The sequence below is a fragment of the Zingiber officinale genome, chromosome 6A (assembly GCF_018446385.1).
Source record: "Zingiber officinale cultivar Zhangliang chromosome 6A, Zo_v1.1, whole genome shotgun sequence".
NCBI classification, from domain to species: Eukaryota; Viridiplantae; Streptophyta; class Magnoliopsida; order Zingiberales; family Zingiberaceae; genus Zingiber; species Zingiber officinale.
The window spans coordinates 127,789,049-127,808,297 of NC_055997.1; the positions used below are offsets into that span (position 1 = coordinate 127,789,049).

Genomic DNA, 19,249 nt, shown 5'->3' on the forward strand with positions numbered 1-19,249 from the left:
GGTCGGCGCGACTCTCGATCTTTAACGACGGAGCTTGTCGGCGCGGATATTTATAGCCGGTCGGCGCGGCTCTCGATCTTTAACGACGGAGCTAGTCGGCGAGGATATTTATAGCCGGTCGGTGCGGCTCTCGATCTTTAACGACGGAGCTCGTCGGCGCGGATATTTATAGCCGGTCGGCGCGGCTCTCGATCTTTAACGACGGAGCTCGTCGGCGCGGATATTTATAGCCGGTCGGCGCGACTCTCGATCTTTAACGATGGAGCTCGTCGGCGCGGATATTTATAGTCGGTCGGCGCGGCTCTCGATCTTTAACGACGGAGCTCGTCGGTGCGGATATTTATAGCCTTTCGCTCGTCGATCCGTGGAGCCTTTCGCACTGCGCTGGTTATGGCGTGTACCTCGGTTAGGTCGCTCATTGGACCGAGAACGATCTTCATGCCTTGGAGGGAAGCGCTGTTCGGGAGATCTCCTATATGTTCGCCGACCGGACTCTTGATGCCGCTGCCGGCGGTCGGGCGAAGGCGGTCGACGCGGGCCACCCCGTCGTACGGGATGGGTGATTGAAGGCAGGCCCCGACAGTCGTGGGTGTTGTGGGAGTCAGTATTATGGAAAGAGCAAAACATTGGGGTCCATACCCTCTTTTTCTTCATCTTTGACCGCTCGGCCGCTACCTCTTGGACCACCGGGGACTTCGCATGATGTGCCCGGGATACCTCAACTCTTGGTCCTCTTGGTGGCTGATGGGCAGCGGGCTGCTTCCGTTCGGCATGGGCCGGACGTTCGGCATGAGTTCCCTTCCGTCGGGCAGCCTCCGCCTCTTCCACGTTTATATACTCATTCGCCCGGTGTAGCATGTGGTCGTAGTCTCTGGGCGGTTTGCGAATGAGCGCGCGGAAGAAGTCCCCTTCCACGAGGCCTTGCGTGAAGGCGTTTACCATTGTCTCCGAGGTGGTTGTGGGGATGTCCACCGCTACCTGATTAAATCGCTGTATATACGCTCAAAGAGATTCTCTTGGTTCTTGTTTGATGGTGAACAGGCTGACGCTTGTCCTTTGATAACGTCGGCTGCTCGCAAAGTGATGAAGAAATGCCGTTCGGAACTCCTGGAAACTAGTGATAGAGCCGTCCGGCAACCTCGAAACCACCTATGTGCGATTCCGATAGAGTGGTGAGAAATACCGGCACTTTACGCCATCGAGTCTTGATGCAAGGTGGCGATCTTGTCGAACTTCCCAAATGATCGTCGGGTCGGTCGTCCCATTGTAGCTCCGATCGGCGGTGGTGTGTAGTATTTTGGTAACGGATCCCGATGTATGGCTTCAGAGAACTGCTTGGGCGGTGCGTTCGCTCGGGGAGCTTTGCCCTTCCTATGATCCCGAACGAGAGGCTCATCAGATGAAGATCCTTGCTCCCCGTGAGCGGGCGCGATTTCTAGGGGAGTACGGAAGAGTGCCTGAGGGAACCCTCCTGTTGAAACATATTCCGGGTGGTCTGCTTGCGCCGCCCGACCTGCTGAAGCCGAGGTTGTTTGCTGTTGCGCTCGCTCAGCTTGTGCTTTCTCCTTTTGCTGCGCCACTATCTTGGCTGCCCTCGCCTCGACTATAGCGTCCAACTCTTCTTGTGAGAGTACCACGGTATGTAGTCTTCCAGCCTCGTCCATTGCCTCTGCTCGGATGCAGGTGCGTTCCCACAGACGGCGCCAAATTGATCCTGTCCGAACCAGGAGTCAACGGACGCTGGGGATGTGGCGCTCCCTGCTGGATCCTCGAGTGCTCCGGCAAACCTGCAACAAAACCGAGCCGGGAGGAGTGTCCCGGCGACGACCCTCCGACGCTCAAGTCAGGCGAGGAATAACAAAGAGGTGGCTTCAGAGATTCAGACCAGCGTACGTCCGGTGAAGAAATGGAGACCTTATATAGACCTCTCGAAGGAGCCTGGGCGCGCCAATCAAAGCAATCACCTGCTTTCGACCATGCCCAGGTATGGGTCTGTCAGAAGGGCATCCATAAGGTCATACTGCTACTGTATCGACCTCTCCATGATGTGACGGCAAGACCCTCTATCGTGAAATCTTGTGTACGACATAATCATCAGACATGCCTTTGCTGACATCCCATATCCCGAGCCGAACGAATAGGCCGCTCGGCTAACCTTTGTATCCTCGCCCTTATCCTGGCCGAACGGACCACGCGCTCGGCCCTTCGGTTCCAGCCGGGCAGACACCCGCTCGGTCATTCAGTCCTCCCGCCTTGGCGTCGGAAACCCAAGCCTATGGCTAGGTTATCTCTGGCTCCGCTCGGACCTGCTCAACTGCTTGACGCGGCCATTACCCGCTTAGTCAGCCCTCCATCCGTCCTCAGGCTAGGACCCTTCAGGAAGTGGGTCCCCCATTCTTACCGCCGGATCAATATGGATCCACAAGTTGTTCCCCAGATTATTATCATGGATGTTTAGTTATCTGACCAATTCGCTACTTCATTGTCTTGAATCTCTGGGATTCTGTTTAGTCCCAGAATTGATTTAGTTGGCTTGGTCTAGAAGGGAGGTTCGGTCTAATTTAGGGCGTCGTGATAGTAGGCCTAACCTGATAGGCCAACCACTATGATTAAGACAAGTCGACCAAGTGAATCCAATACAATTGGGTTAGACTGACCACGATGGTTCGATAAAAGTTAGACTTAATTAATTGACAGATCAACACAACAAATCAAGTCTAATGGATCAACCCACGGTTGTCAAGACAAAACTTGGCCTTGACTGTTATTGAATAGGCTAATCGAGTTGTAGCCTGAGTTGGATACAAGGACAATTTGTTTATTTTTGTTTTGTTTTATTTTATTTGTGAGTTTGTTTGTTTCCTCAACATTGTCGGCCAAAAAAGTACAATAAATCTAATGGTTGGGCAATTAATCGCCAATGCCTTGGAAGGGGAGCCCGAGAGGGGACAGTGCTCCAGCTCCAAAGCCAATTGGCGTTTCAAGTTGCACCAAGAAAGGCGCACCGTCACTTCTTTTCCTACCGTTGCTATTTTCTACACACTGCTCTGCGGGCCAAATCAAATGGCTCCTTGTGCTTGGACTCTGTCGCTGGTTCGTGAGCCGTAGGACCGGGGCACGGACACCTCTCGCCTGCCACTGTGCGCATGTGAGTCGGTGGGAACGAGCGCACAGCAGGCAGTGATACGGCAAGGTGTCAGACATGGCACACAACTGACTCATCGCATACAATTCCACCTCTGCCAAACATTTAATTAAGAGAGAGAAGCGACTGCTTCTGTGTCTACCGGATACTTTAGATCACTGGCACAGGAGAAGGACGCAGAGATAGTAAAAAGAGGCGCAGAGGTAGATCAAAGGATAGAGGAGCTGTGAGTGCCGCTGCCTTTTTCTTCCGACTCCAATCTCATGTTATCTTCAGCTCATACAATTCATCGTATCCTTCATTCCTCTTCTTCCTATTGTTATCTTCAGCTGTGTTCGTCTCCGGCGAGGCTACTTCTCTCCTGCCGTTGGCTAACCTTGCGGCCCTCACTTTTGAGGAAGGTTACACGCAGTTCTTCAGACTCCAATCTCTCTCTCGATCAGAGAAAAGGTACTCCGTCTCTCTCTGCCTTTTTCTTCCAACTCCTTTATTTGTCCGTGAAGAAACAGATACAAAATTATGTCATCCTTAAACTTGGTTTAGGTGCTGGATTTGCGTCGCAAGACCTCTATTTGCATGGGTTCTTCAGCGCCTCCATCAAGCTTCCCTCCGACTACGCGAGTTGTTGTCGCCTTCTATGTACGCTTCTTTCTCCACAATTTAATTATAAAATAAAAACAGAAACAAAATCCATTCGTCGATGACCCTGTTTGAAAGCTATTTTGGTTCCCTTTTTGACTCGAGGATTTTCGTTGTTATTTGCTTTTCCTTCTGTCCTTTGGCTTGCAAGTATGCTAACTTGATCTCAAGGTCTTGTTAACGAGAGCTGCTTTCCCACCCCCACCCCCATCTGACAGCGCCCCTCTTACCTCCTCTCTTTCCCTCCCTCCCTCCCTTTAAAATGACGATTCTGTCCTTCTCTTTTTATTTTTTTCATTTAATTTTATTTTTTAATAAATTTTATTTAAAAATGATTCTCATATTAGTATATTTTTAATTTTATTTAATTTTTATTTAATTTTATTTTTTAATTAATTCAATTTATATAAATATTTTTTAATTTTATTTAATTTTTATTTAGTTTTATTTTTTTAATTAATTTTATTTATTATTTTTTAATCAATACTTTATTTTTAAAATTTTATATAAATTTATTTAGTTTAATTTTTTAATTAATTTTATTTATTATCTTTTATCAATATTTTATTTTTAAAATTTTATATAAATTTTATTTACCTTTATTTTTTAATTAATTTTGTTCATTATTTTTTCATAATACTTGTATTTTTTTTAAATTTATTATTATTTTTTTAAATTTTATCTTTTTTATTGGTTTTATTATTTTGTTAATCAATTTTTTTATTATTATTATTTTTTTATCAATTTTATTTTTTAATAATTTTTTATGTGTTTATAATAATAAAATATGAATTAAAATAAAAATTATATATTTAAAATTAACAAAAATACTAACAATTAATATTGTACACATTCATAACTTAGGAATAAATATATTTTTTTTTTAAATAAAAAATACATATAATAATACAATAAAAACAGGAAAATATATAAAATTAAAAATTTTAATCAATATTGTCTTCAAATTTTGCTCTTGATGCGTTTGATGGTTGTGTACCTATTACTTTGTACCACAAATAAACACGTGTCCTATAACGAGTGACCCATCCTTTAGCTTCATACGATAAATGTTGTCATCATCACGTTTGAATGAGTTGTACAGGATAATGAGAATGTAAAAAATTTTATACAAAGTGATTGTCAACATGAGCAATAATTATTTCTCGATGCTCAAATTTGGAACTGGAAGAGTTATTAATAGCAAGTGAGTAAAATAACTCCTAACACTCTCACCAAATGTATACAATACAGGATTGTACCTTAATACGATGACAATTTTCAAAGACATAGAATCTATCAAATACATTTCTGGTGTCCACGGCTCGAACCAATTTAATGAAAATAATAAATTGATTATCAAATTGTGATCGGGATAAAGTTCATCATATAGATTCTTATTTTGTTGAATCACTTCTATAAGTTCGAATCATACTTGAAATCGACCTTCTTCGCCATACTCAATTAGTACAGTTATTGTCGTGAATCCACAATGACCATCAAGTTGAACATCAACCGTGTGAGAAATATAACGTTGTAAAGACATATGTAATTTCTCAATATAAGTATCATGGATGAGTAGAACTGGAGAGTGATCATGAGTCGTTTGAGTATTGCAAACCTTTGACTCTCTTCCACGTCTTCCTCTCCCTTGAGATGTTGCAGTCGGTTGAGAGATCCTAGATCCTGAAATGGATGGATCTGCAAAAGAAGATATGCGACGTCTACTTTGCTCATCTCTATCCACAAGTCGACATCTATATTTTGTGTTGTATGAAGAAACTCGAACTGTACTTTGAGATGAATATATCATATCGAAAAATTTGTCTATCATATGCTCTCGCATATGTGGATTCATCCCATCTAATATCTCAACAACGTGGGATGTCTTGTTAGGTTGTGCTCCCTCGTCATTAAACTGATGTACGTGCATTGACAATCTCCTCCAATGAGCGTTGATACTCTAAAGTAGAATTGGAATGGAAAAGTAATGGTAATATGTAAGATCATGTTCGCATGATAATTCGTATATAATTTTGATAGAACAGTTGCATTTGCCGACTAGCTGGTGAGATACTTCCTCAATGTATTTTATCTGGTCAGAAATCAATTTCATTGCCTCTAATGAAATCCGACATTTTATTTGATTGAAAATGTCATCATGTAAATGTTGATGGCGTGGAATGTTAAAAGATCTCTCAAACGACTTCTTAATATCCCCGAACTGAATTCTTAATATCTTATGTATTTTTTTAAAAGATGTCTGTATGGATGATATGCTGTCTCCCAAATATAATTTCAGTTTCGCATGTGCAGACTCTGCCTTGTAATAAAAAAAATTTATTGTGTTTTAATACTGAAAAAATTGAAATAATACTATAAAGTGATTATATCTTTGATTTGAATTGCTCTCAAGGTGCAGACATGTATCCACCTATGCTGAAACAAATCGCTCTTTTTAAGGATGTAATTATGTATCCCAAAGGTAATTTAGAATACATACGAATCGTTGATATTTATTGTGCATGACATCCTACTTATGCTGGTAATACCATTGTGTTGATGAATTAATAAGTGAGTGTCATGATGTATAAAAAATATTGTCACTCAGACCATGCATAGGGTGCATTTTCTTCATTACACACTGGTTTATGTGTTAAATACAAAAGATGTGACGTGCATTGAGAAAAATATATTTCAATGGTATTAACAAGTGTCAAATCCTGATCTGAAACAAACATCAATGGTAACGATACTTTTTTTTCAACCATTCACTTATTTAATGTATTTAATGCCTATGCCAGTTGCTCTGTCCTCTCATTACTAAGATATGCGAACATAATTGAGTAAGTTCGCATTGTGGATGTGATACTCATAATCTCTAATAGTGGTATCCGATATTCATTGGTCTTGTATGTGACATCAATGATCAATACATATGAAAAGTTGACAAACAACTTTAGACTTTTTGGATGAACCCAAAGAATATCTGTGATTTCGTTGATGTCTGAATTTGTACGGTAATTATGGAGAGATTCTTTCTTGATTAATTGGTCCAAGACATACATAATAGAATTTAGGTCGTCCCGTTTAGTGGATTTAATTGTGAAAATGACATTATAAATGCTTTTGATCTCTGTAGTGTTTGACGAGTCTCTTTCTTTCAAAATACTAAAAATTTCCTGAGGTGTGGTGTTGTTGGCTATGTCGAGCACAATTTTTTTCTCTATTAGTTTTAACCTACTCGGGTACCGAGTCCATCAATATCAGTTTAAATCAATAGAGAAAGAATTTATACTCGACATGACCAACAACACCACACCTCGGGAAATTCTTAGTATTTTGAAGGAAAGAGACTCCGTCAAAAGCAATTACAATATCATTTTCATAAATAAATCTGCTAAATGGGATGACCTAAATTATATTCAATATGTCTTGGACTAATTAATCAAGAAATACCTCCATAATTACCATACAAATCCAGACACCAACGAAATCATAGATATTTTTTGGGTTCATCCAAAATTTCTAGAACTGTCTGCCAACTTTTCATCTGTGTTGATCATTAATGCCACATACAAGACCAATGAGTATCGCATACTACTATTAGATGTTGTGGGTATCACATCCACAATACAAACTTACTTACTTATGTTTGCATATTTTAGTAATGAGAGGATAGAGCAACTAACATGGACATTAGGTATTTAAACATTAGGTATCTTAAATAAGTGGATGGTTGAAAAAAAAGACATCGTTGTCATTGATGTTTGCTTCCTATCGAGATTTGGCGCTTATTAATGTCATTCAAACATGTTTTCCCAATGCATGTCACATCTTTGTATTTGACACATAAATCAGTGCGTAATAAAAAAATGCACCCCTATGCTTGGCCTGGAGTGACAATATTTTTATGTATCATGATACTCACTCATTAATTCATCGACACAATGGTCTTTCCAGTAGAAGTGAGATGTCATGCGCAAAGAGTATCAACAACTCGTAGGTGTTCAAAATTACCTTTGTGATACATAGTTACACCTTTAAAAAGAGCGATTTATTTCAACACGGGTTGATACATGTATACACTTTGGGAGCAATTCAAATCAAAGATATAGTCACTTTTATAACTTTATTATTTAAATTTTGTTCATTATTGTATTATTTCAAATTCTTTTTAGTATTAAAATATAATGTATTTTTTTATTACATGGCAGAGTTTGCACATGCGAAACTGAAGTTATATTTGGGAGACAGTATGTCATCCATATATACATTTTTTCAAAAAATACATAAGAAGTTGAGAATTCAATTCAGGGATATTAAGAAGTCAAGAGATCTTTCAACACTCCACGCCATCAACATTTATATGATGACATTTTAAGTTAAATAAGGTGTCGAATTTTATAAGAGAAATGAAATTGATTTTTTGTCAGTTAAAATGCATTGAGGAAGTATCCCACCAGCTAGTCGATAGATGCAATTGTTCTATCAAAATTGTATACGGATTACCATGCAAGCATGATTTTACACATTACCATTACTTTAACATTCTAATTCTACTTCAGAGTATCAACACTCATTGGAGATTGTCGATGCACGTACATCAATTTAATGACGAGGGAGCACAACCTAACAGGACATATCACGTTGTTGAGATATTAGATGGGATGGATCCACATATGCGAGAGCATATGATAGACAAGCATCTCAAAGTACAGTTCGAGCCTCTTCATACAACAGAATATAGAGGTCGACCTGCGGGTAGAGATAAGCAAAGTGGACGTCGCATACATTCTTTTGCAGATCCATCCATTTCAGGATCTAGGATCTCTCAACCGGCTGCAACATCTCAAGGGAGAGAAAGACATGGAAGGGGGCCGAAGGTTCGCAATACTCAAACGACTTATGATCACTCTCCAGTTCTACCCATCCATGATACTTATATTGAGAAATTACCTCTGCCTTTGCAGCATTATATTTCTCACACTGTTGATAGCTGCACTAATGGGGTATGACGAAGAAGGTTAGTTTCAAGTATGATTTGAGCTCATAGAAGAGATTTAACAAAATAAGGATATATATGATCAACTTTATCCAGATCAAAATTTGATAACCAATTTATTATTCTCATTAAATTGGTTCGTGATAGATTCTATGCCTTTGGGAATTATCATCGCATCAAGGTACAATTTTGTACTGTATACATTTGGTGAAAGTGTTGGGAGTTATTTTACTCATTTGTCATTAAGAACTCCTTCAGTTCAAACCATAAGCGTTGAGAAATAATTATTGCTCATGTTGACAATCACTTCGTACAAGTTTTCTTATATTCTCATTACCTTGTACCACACATTCTAATTTAGTGGTGACAACATTCATCGTATGAAGCTAAAGGATGAGTCACTCGTTATAGTACACGTGTTTATTTGTGGTACGAAGTACACCACCACCAAACGCGTCGGGAGCAGAATTTGGAGACAATATTAATTAAAATTTCTAATTTTATATATTTTCATATTTTTATTGTATTATTACATGTACTTTTTATTTGTAAAAAAAAATTTGTTCCTAAGTTATGAATTTGTATATTATTAATTGTTAGTATTTTTGTTAGTTTTAAATATATAAATTTTATTTTGATCCATATTTTTATATTTTTTATTATAAACACATATAAAAATTATTAAAAAATAAAACGAATTAAAAAAAAATTAAATCAATAAAAATATAATAACTTAGAAAAAAATAAGTATTACGAAAAAATAATAAATAAAATTAATTAAAAATAAAGTTAAATAAAATTTATGTAAAATAAAAAATAAAATATTGATAAAAAATAAAAATAAAATTTATATAAAATTATAAAAATAAAGTATTGAATAAAATTGATTAAAAAATAAAATTAAATAAAATTGAAAAAAAATATCTATTGATAAAAAAATAATAAATTGAATTAATTTATAAATATAACTAAATAAAAATTAAATAAAATTAAAAATATATCCATATGAGAGTTATTTTTAAATTAAATTAATTGAAAAATAAAATTAAATGAAAAATAAATAAAATTAAAAAAATAAAAAGAAGGGGACAAAATCGCCCATTTAAAGTGGGAGAGAGAGGTTGGGGGAGGTTGTCAGATGGGAGGAGGGGAGTAGCTCTCCTTGTTAATATGTTCGTGAACGTAGCTGTCGAATGGTGATTTATTCGACAAGACACGTGATGAAGTAGACTTTGAGTTCTCAAGGAACAAGAAGTCTCCGTGAATGCATCTATTCTGCATTTCATTCCGAGGAGGTTGGCTAGTGTGCTTGGCCTGAATGGTTTTGATCTTGTCTGAAATCTAAGTCAAACGGACTGTCGGATGAGGTGGATAAAATGTTGATCGAATTGTGATGTTTCAGAGGAGGATATGCTGAGATGACTTCTATGTTGATTAAATCGTCAAAAGTCCTTTGGTCAACACTACTTGCAGCCGACGACCGGATTGCCTTGGTACCCCAATGTTCGAGCCAGATCCAACGAATATATAAGTAAAAGAGTAAGACATTAAATAATGAAATGTGTATAGAATATGAACGAATAACGTATCCTGGCTCAGAGGGGCGCCTTCGGGTGGATCGGTGAGCTGGTCGGGACGTTGCTCGAGTTGTCGTGATCCAGAAGAGCACGTGACTCTGAGCCGGATGAAGAGTTGGATTTGACGACACGGAGCCGAACACGATGACACGAAACCGGATGTGAACTCGGCACGCAGGTCTGGATATGACATCGACACGTAGATCGAGATATGTCATCGACATACAGGCCGAGATAAGATATTTGCACGCAGGTCAGGATGCAACAGTGGCATATAGGCCGAAACAAGACAACGACACGCAGGCCGAAACATGACAGACGAATTAGCGCATAGGTTGGAACACAGTGCACAAGCCAAATCGGCACGAAGGCTGGAACATAATGACGACACGAAGGCCGGGAACAACAACGTCTCACAAGATGGAGACAGTCTAAATCAAAGGGACCAATCGGAATGTTGGATCATCGTCAGACGTGTATGACCGGATGGATCGGAGGGGCATGCGCTAACGAGGACGGTCCGGAGGACATTGTCAACCGCCGGAGACGGTGTCGCCCAACTGTGGATGGCGTCGACCGATTGTGAGCGACATCGACTGACTATGAGCGGCGTCAGCTGCTGGTCGCAGTATCGGCCAACAATGTTGCGAGGACGGAGAAGGGGTATGGGTTGCCAGCTGGTGAGAGGGAGAGAGACAGCGCTAGAAAGGGGGAGTGCAGTGGGGTAATGCTGGCCGACGAAGTGTCTTACGCTATGAATGCGACGAAGGCGGTGTCGAGGGCTATACAGTGGCTCCGGAGGGTGTTGGCTGGTGGAGGCAGCGGTGTCACGACAAGGGAGGCGTTGCGGGTCCTTGTGGCGGCGACATTTCGCAAGGGAGAGGAAGGAGGTGTGGCGTGAGCGACGCCCGCACGGAAGAGAGCCTCAGGCAATGACATTGGCAGGGAGAAGGGAAGGCCGACGACAAAAGTGGGAGAGGGAGGTGACAACCTCCTCCCCTTGGTGACGGCGTGGTCGTCGGCTGCGAGGACTTATGAGAGGGAGAAGATGAGGGGGTAGGGTTGATGAGGTTGCTGGTGTGGACGTCGGAGATGACGTGTGCGACAACTGGTTTGCGACAGGCGGTGTGGCTGCTTGGCGACGCTCGTGTCGAGAAGATCGGAAGCGGTGCTGGCCACCGGAAGAGAGGAAGAGGAGAGGGATGATGTCAGCGTGTAGAAGGGAGGAGGTGGCGACCAACGTCGTTGGCGTGGGGAAGGAAGGAGGCGGCTCGGAGGTGGCCAGCGGCGGCTGTCGCTCGATGGTGCCAACGAGAGACGAAGAAGGCTCCCTGCCTTCACTGTGCGTCGGGCAACGGAGGAGAAGGGGAGGGGAGAGGAGGGGAGCGGGGGCTCGCTGGTGACAAAGGAGAAGGTGGCGATGACTGCGTGAAGGGGAGTGGCCGCCAGCGTCGGCTGATGGGTTCTGGCGGAGCTCACATTCCACTGTGGCGGCGCCCAAAACGCATTCGAGAGCTAGCCCCAATAGTATCTCCTCCTCCGTAAAGCTTTATACAGTGAAAAGATAAAAATGCCCCTCCTTCCCCTCTTAAGCGTTACAGTCTTGATGTTTGTAGTTGCGCTGTAAATCAACAATTTGGGCGTAAGCTTTATCTTTAGTGTCCATATTTGATTTTGAATTCTTGGTTACTTACTCGATATTCAATTTCTTGAGTCGCCCATTCGATTTCTCAATATGTTGCCGCTCTCGCTCATACTCCACGCGCTGTTCAAGGATGACATATAGTAAACTTCTTCGGTCACAATAAGTCTGAAAATTCAAGTATTGATCTTGATGGAAAGATATCTCTGAATGAGGTTAAGAGATTGAAAGATCGTAGGGGAAAATATAAAAAAGAATAAAATAACTCATCCTACTTAATACGTGATGTAAATGACCTATAGGAGCAAGTAGTCATTCAAGTGTTGGATGTTGTTCGGTAGTAAAGTCCAGGGATATGGAGGAGTATCTTCATTTCTGATCTCGTCCGGAAGCTGAGTCAGACAGAGGCGGGTGATGCTGGAGTCGGTGTTGACGAAAAGTCGCTATGAAGCCTGGTCCTCCTGACACCCGCTGGGAGAGTTGAATCGAATAGATGACGAGGGGTGATGACGGAGATGAAGAAGAAGCGAAGACTCTGCGCACACTCAGACGAACCCACGAGTCGTTAGAGACCAGAAATCAGGAAAAAAGTCCCCGGGTCAGGTCCTCCGACTCTCAAGTCAGGTACTTTTTCCCTATAAATAGTTTTTTGGAAAGATATTTAGTTAGATTTGAAAGCTCTTTGAAAAATATTTAGCTGCTAAAACTTGAAATGTTTTTGAAAATACTTAGTGTTGAAAGGTACTTTGCCAAAATTTGTGCAAACTTAGGTTAAATTTTGAAAGATTGAAACAAACGATTTTCGAAAGGCAAGTTTCGAAAATAGTAAGCTAAGTTTAGCAATTGGAGAGGTCTTTTTGAAAAAATATCTAAAACATTTCAAGAACCATTAATTTCGAATAGCCTTTTAAAAGCTTTTAAAAAGTTGGTTTAACTTAATTTTTTAGAGAAAAATCAAAAAAGTCCTTTGGTATGTCTTAGTTAATTTTGAAGATGGATATAGAGGTTAAAATGAAATATTTTAAGAATTTGAAAATCCTTAAAGACAATGGAGGAGCAATAAATCTAAGACCCTAATGTCCAAGCATGAGCTGAGTTAAATAGATTGTAAATTATTCAATTTTCTTTTGCAAGGTATCAGAGTCCTAAAGCGCAAGTTGAGTTAATTTGCAGTGTTAATATTCTTAACCAACTATCTAACCTTTAGTTACTAGCTGAATACCTAGAGGACACCAGTTTTCACTTGGTTAGTTAAGTTAAGTTAGTAATCCAGATAGATTTGACTAGGGCTGGATCATTTAACTTGATTAATATGAAGTTAGTTTTTAACGTCTAAATTTACTATGATGCACAGAAATAAGCATTTTGGAGTCTAGGCTGAACCCTATGCATCTCACACCGTTCTAAATTTTTTTTCAAACACAAACAAGTTATACCTAGTGTGTTTTTGAGATGCTCTGGCTGAAATTAGGGGAACATGATTTCTAAGGGGAAGAACTTACGTTAAATCCAAATTAAAAAAATAATAAAATTGGAAATTTGAAAATATTATTTTTTCTAGAATTTTAAAAGATAATTTTAACATTAAGCAAATTTGAAGAAGAAAAATTATAAAGTTAGATGTAGGAAATTTGAAAATCAAGATCTAATTTTACTCAATCATATTTACTATGTATGCAAAATTAAGCAAAAGAAGACAGGTAAGTAGTTGAATTTTACTAAGCACAAGTACGACTGGTAAGCACAAAATAAGTAGAGTAACTGAGTATAGTTAGACTGCTAGATGATGGTGGCTGTGGCTAAAATCCAGGGTACAATACATGAGATGATAGCCTCAAAGAGTAGGGTCATCAGCAGGAGGGTCGTCAGCTGGAGGTGGTGCAAGGGGCTGTTTGGGTGTAGGCTGTCCTTGGTGACGTATCTCACCCCATAGAGAAGCGAATCCGTCAGCTATCTCGGATCGTAGGGATCGGAGGAAGCGTTGGCTATCTAGAGAAGCCCGTCGTGTCTGAATGGACTGAACCTCGAGACGAGTGAGTCTACCCTCGATGGAGAGTGGAGCCGAAGTCAAAGGTCCGACTGAAGTGGAAGGTCCGACGAAGGTGGAAGGTAATGGATCTCCAAAGAACTCCTCGGCTAAGAAGTCGAGCCACTCCTCTCCCTCGCTCGGGACAATGTCGGGCGGTGCATTCTCGTCCTCTGGAGCAATAGGAGCAGCGGCTGGCTGAGGCCGACCCTTCCAGGCTAAAATCCCCTCAGCGGTGATCTCTATATTGGCTAACCGAAGACTACGCTGCCTTTACTCGTCGTATAGTGTAAGGGGGATAAGTGTCCCTACGACCGTGTCTATCCAATGGGAGGAAAAGATCTGAGTCAAGATATGACAGTAGGGTATGTGGACTACTCTTGATGTGACTCTACTAGATGCATGTATGATGTTGTGGAACATATGCTGTACAATATCTATATCTAAACGCTGACTCAGAGCGTACTGAAAGAATGAGTGAGAGGATCGCATCTTCGTGACGTCTCGAGATGTGATCGGCAAAATGCATGTCGTCAGGACTCTGTACATAACGTAGTCCTGAACCTTAAGAAAAGTTGACCTGAAATCAGTCAGGCCAAATGGTCTCTCCTCCTCTAAAAAGTGCATATAGATGGTGTCTAATCTGATATGGGAATAGGGATCACCGAATGGTAAATCCCTTCCAAGGTAGCATAGGAATATACATGTAGACTCTCTAAACTCTAAACTAGTGTGAATCAGGGAGGGAGTAAACTGGACGTCTGTTCCACCAACTCTGGTGGAATACGTGCTATCATCAACCTTCTCGAGGTTGTGATAGAACTGTGCACACAAATCCTGGTTTACTGTATTGTTGCAGTAAATCAGTTTCCCTAACTGATAGTGTTCTATCATCTAGGTCGCGGGGTGAAAGAACTGGGCAAAAAAATGACCTACCTATGTACCTAAGTTTGATAGATCCAAATGTGAATTTAGCAAAGTCGCTCTGAGGGGAATCTAGGATCCGTAGACGGGATCCTAGCCGGTGTAGGATCAACATGTCGGCGTTTTCTGATTTATGCAACATATAACAAAAAATTGCATAAAAATAACATATAAGCACAATAGGATGGCTGAAGATATACCTAGGAGGCATTGTAGGATGATTGAGAGGGAGGAGGTGGGTGGAAGGCGCCTTAGGTGTTGGATTTGCGTCGAGAACACACGGGAAACTCGTGGGAGTTTTCGGAAGAAAAACGAATAGAATCGATTTTGTTCGTGGTAAAAATCTTGGTCGAAGGCGTCTTATGTGTGTTATGAGGCGCCTTGGACCTGCTATTTGAGGCGCCTTGGAGATGATCCGAGGCGCCTTCGACAAAGTTGGCGGGATTACTCCCGCTGCTTGTGAGGGCGCCTCCCTTTTGTGGGAGGCGCCTCAGTTTGGCTAGGTTTTAACAGTTAGGCTACATGTTTTTTTTAAGTTAATTTAATTTTAAGAGTATTAAGTTAGTTTAAAAAATATTTAAGTAATTAGATTAAATTTGAAAAATATTAAAGTTAGTTAAATTTGACAAATACTAAAGTTAATTAAAATATTAAAGTTTAAGTTAATTAAATTTTAGAAAATATTTAAGTTAATTAAATTTTGAAAAATGTTAAGTTAATTTTGAAAAATGTTTAAGTTAAATTAAATTTTGAAAAATATTAAGTTGATTAAATTTAAAAAAATATTTAAGTTATCTTAAATTTTAATTTAATTTAATTTTTGTCCTTAGTCATCTCACCCAATCTAGATTTTTCAATCATGGGTTCATATGTCCTACTATCACATTCTGATAGCATATATGTCCTCTTTGGGCATTGATGTCACCAGAGGTGACGTCCGCTATATGACCGAGTTTGACGTTATAGGAGTTAGGAATTTTTCCCTAGCTAGTATTCATATAGATGATGCGAGTATCATGTCTTGGTAGAGGGGGGCACAGCACCAGCCCGACCCAGATGCTCAGCAGGAGGAGACAGAGCAGGATGAGTTTTTTCTCGCACTATTTCCTGACGAGGCTGCTCCTGCCCCAGCACCAGCTCGAGCCCCACGTCCCGCTCCTCGCACTCTAGCCGATCGAGTATCCGGACTAGAGAGAGCTATGTCGAGCCTCCAGCAGGAGTCTTCCGAGTTTCACCGAGACTTACGACGAGAGGTGCGACAGGAGGTCTCCGATCTACGACGAGATGTGCGGCAGGAGATCTCCTACCTGCGACGAGACCTACGAGAGGATGATCGGACCCGACATACTGAGCTGTTGGCATTACTTCGTTCTCTGGGTTCCGGACCACCTCCTTCATCATCTCAGTAGTTATGTTTGTTATATAACTCTGTTATGAGACTATTACAGATCTTGTAGTACATCTTGATTATTGATTATTGATTATCACTTCAGATTTGATTGATTCTGCTTTAATTTAATAAACTAGAATTTTTCAATATTCAAAAATTATTTTCAAAAATGATTATTTTAAATCCTAGGTTAAAATTATTTTTCAAAACTTTCATATTTATAGGATTTCAAAAAAGATCTTTTAGCCTTAGGCTATGTCAATTCCTTAGAAATCATGTTCTCCTATAATTAACATTTGAGCATCTCACCAACTCTCTAGTTTTACATTGCTTGTGATTGCGTAACTTAGAAAGGGGTGAGATGTATAGGCCAGTTGTCTGGACTTAAGATGCTTATGTCAGTACATCGATATAAGTTTGGGCGTTAAATACCAATCATATATTAATCAAGTTAAGTTATTCAGTTTAGTCAATCGCTAACTGATTACAATGAACTTAACTTGACTAACCAAGTGAAAGCTGCTATCTTCTGATAGTCAGTAAGTACCTAATTGGTTAGACAGCTATTTTAGATGTCAGGTTTAGGGGGAGGATTAAATCAACACTTAGCACCAAAATTATTTTCTCCACCTTAAAAATAATATCTTTTCTAAAAAATTTTTTAATCATTTTTGAAATTGAATTTTGATTTTCAAATTTAAAGTTTTTACAAACTTAGTCAGTATTGAAAAGTAGATTTTTCAAATTTAATTTTGAAAACTTATGTTTGAATTTTTTTTAATAAATCTAGTTTTGAAAACTAGCTTTTAATTGGATCTTCTAAACTAAGGTTTTAAAAACTGATTCTTTTACAAATTTATTTTGAAAATTTTAATTAGTTTTGAAAAAGTAGAATTTTTTTCAATCTTAACCTTAAAATTTTGATTTTGAAAACATATGTTTGAAAAGTGTTTTAAAGTTTAAACTTATCTTAAAAATTTAAAACTTGATCTTAAATTTGAAACTTATACACTTATACTTGAAAATTAACTTTTCAAATTTTTGATTGGAAAATTCTTTCTAAGTTTGCAAATTCATTTTGAAAATTAATTTTACAAAAATTATCTCAAAATATTCTAACTCATTACTAAGTTCTCTTGCAACAATTAGCTATTTTTCAAACACTTAGTTATATTACAAAAGTTGAATTACTATATAGTGAAATTTACAACTCCTCTAAGTTAACTTGACATCATTTCTTAAAATTTTTACTTTGTCTGTACTCTGTATTGTTACTTATGGCCTTATTTGATGAATGTCAAAGGGGGAGGTGTAACGACCACCCTCCTTACCACTACTACTCTGATGACAACCGTTACCTACTACTCGTTTTACTAAACTGAAATTTCTCTTAACTTAAAGAAAATAAACTTGTCATGATATCTGTTGTTGTTTTTTTTTTTTTTTACATGCTATCACTTCTAATTATCTCAGTACTACTCTCAACCAAGCTTAACAATCATGCTAAAATGTATTAACATGTTACCATGACAGTGTTTAGCATTTAACACTTATAGGCATGTAAAGATCTGTAAACCAATTCAGTTAACTTGCAAACGAATTCCAGTTAACATGTATAGCCACAAATGTGTAGGCATTTAAAACTTGCAACCTGAATTAGTTAACCCAGCAAATGAATTCCATCATTTGTTCACATTAAGAATTTAAGCAAACTTGCACATGATAAATTTGTAACTACCCGTTAACATTTTGCATGTACTTCTACCAAACATACATCTAACAACCATTAACAGATTAGCATATATGGCTATTACTCATCTTGAGCAAACTCATGGCATATCAGTTTTCACAGAAAGTTACTTTGCAATTAAAAAAAAACCAAACTTCCAGCAGCAACAGATAACACAAGAGCAGATAAGTATCACGGCCGAAATAGTTCTCAAGCTTAAGCAATACAATTCAGGCTACAATAATATAGGACTTTACAGTTTTTAAGCAACATGAAAGGATCTGAATTTTCCAAACTCCACGGCAACAATCTGAAACTCCAGATTTAAGCAATGCACCAAAAGCGAATTTCATATAACTCAAACAATTCATATTGTACTCAAAAGAACCAACGTATTTAATCAACTTCAAAACAGTAAAACAGGGAGAGCATAAAGAATCTGAATTTTTTATTAATTCTCCTAGCTATTTAAGAAGAAACCTAAATAATTTAACTTGCAGAAATTTAAAAGCAAGGTCCCCAAATCTTCCATCACCGTCATCCACACACACACCACCAGTGTCTCCTTGTCGCCTTCTTCTATGCCATTTTAGCCTTTCCTTTATTTTTATCCATATCTGCAGTAGGAGGAAAAAATAGCATCTATAAGCTAAAAACTTAGTGAGTGCTTTCTACTCACAAAATCCGATAAGAACTGCATATACGTAAAAGAAAACAGGAGGTACATGCTCAACATGAAATAGAAGTGAAACTACATCATGCATCTCTAAAGGAAACAACAATTTATCTTGTTAGAATCTTTCAATTTAGATAAAAGAAACTTGTTCTATTTATTTCCAAATTTAATACTTTTATACTTTAAAATAATACTCAACTTTACTTGGGCCCGACATTGTACCACTTTGCGCGCCTTTCTTAATGAGAATTGAGGTAGCTAATCCCAAAACCATTAAGACACTTCTAGACTTTATGTCTAGGGACAACTTGGAGCCCATCCCTTGGACCTTGTGTCCGGTACATGTCCTTTTTAAAAATAAAATACTTTTCTTTATATCTTACTTTAAATACTTCTTCTGATAAAATGCCTTGGCATTTCTTTGAGCACTTGATATGCTACTGATCCCAATTCTTAAAAAGATTAGGGATTCTATTAAGACTTTGGTCTCTTTTTTTTT

At 39.0% G+C, this 19,249-nt stretch overlaps 1 long non-coding RNA gene across 1 annotated transcript; it reads left to right on the top strand.

The window, feature by feature from the left end:
- The first annotated feature begins 2,379 nt into the window (after nucleotides 1–2,379).
- Nucleotides 2,380–16,441, top strand: LOC121998028. Its single transcript, XR_006116423.1, has 4 exons — nucleotides 2,380–3,371; nucleotides 3,475–3,595; nucleotides 3,689–3,784; nucleotides 15,984–16,441. It is a non-coding gene; the product is annotated as an uncharacterized LOC121998028 (long non-coding RNA).
- The last annotated feature ends 2,808 nt before the right edge of the window (nucleotides 16,442–19,249 follow it).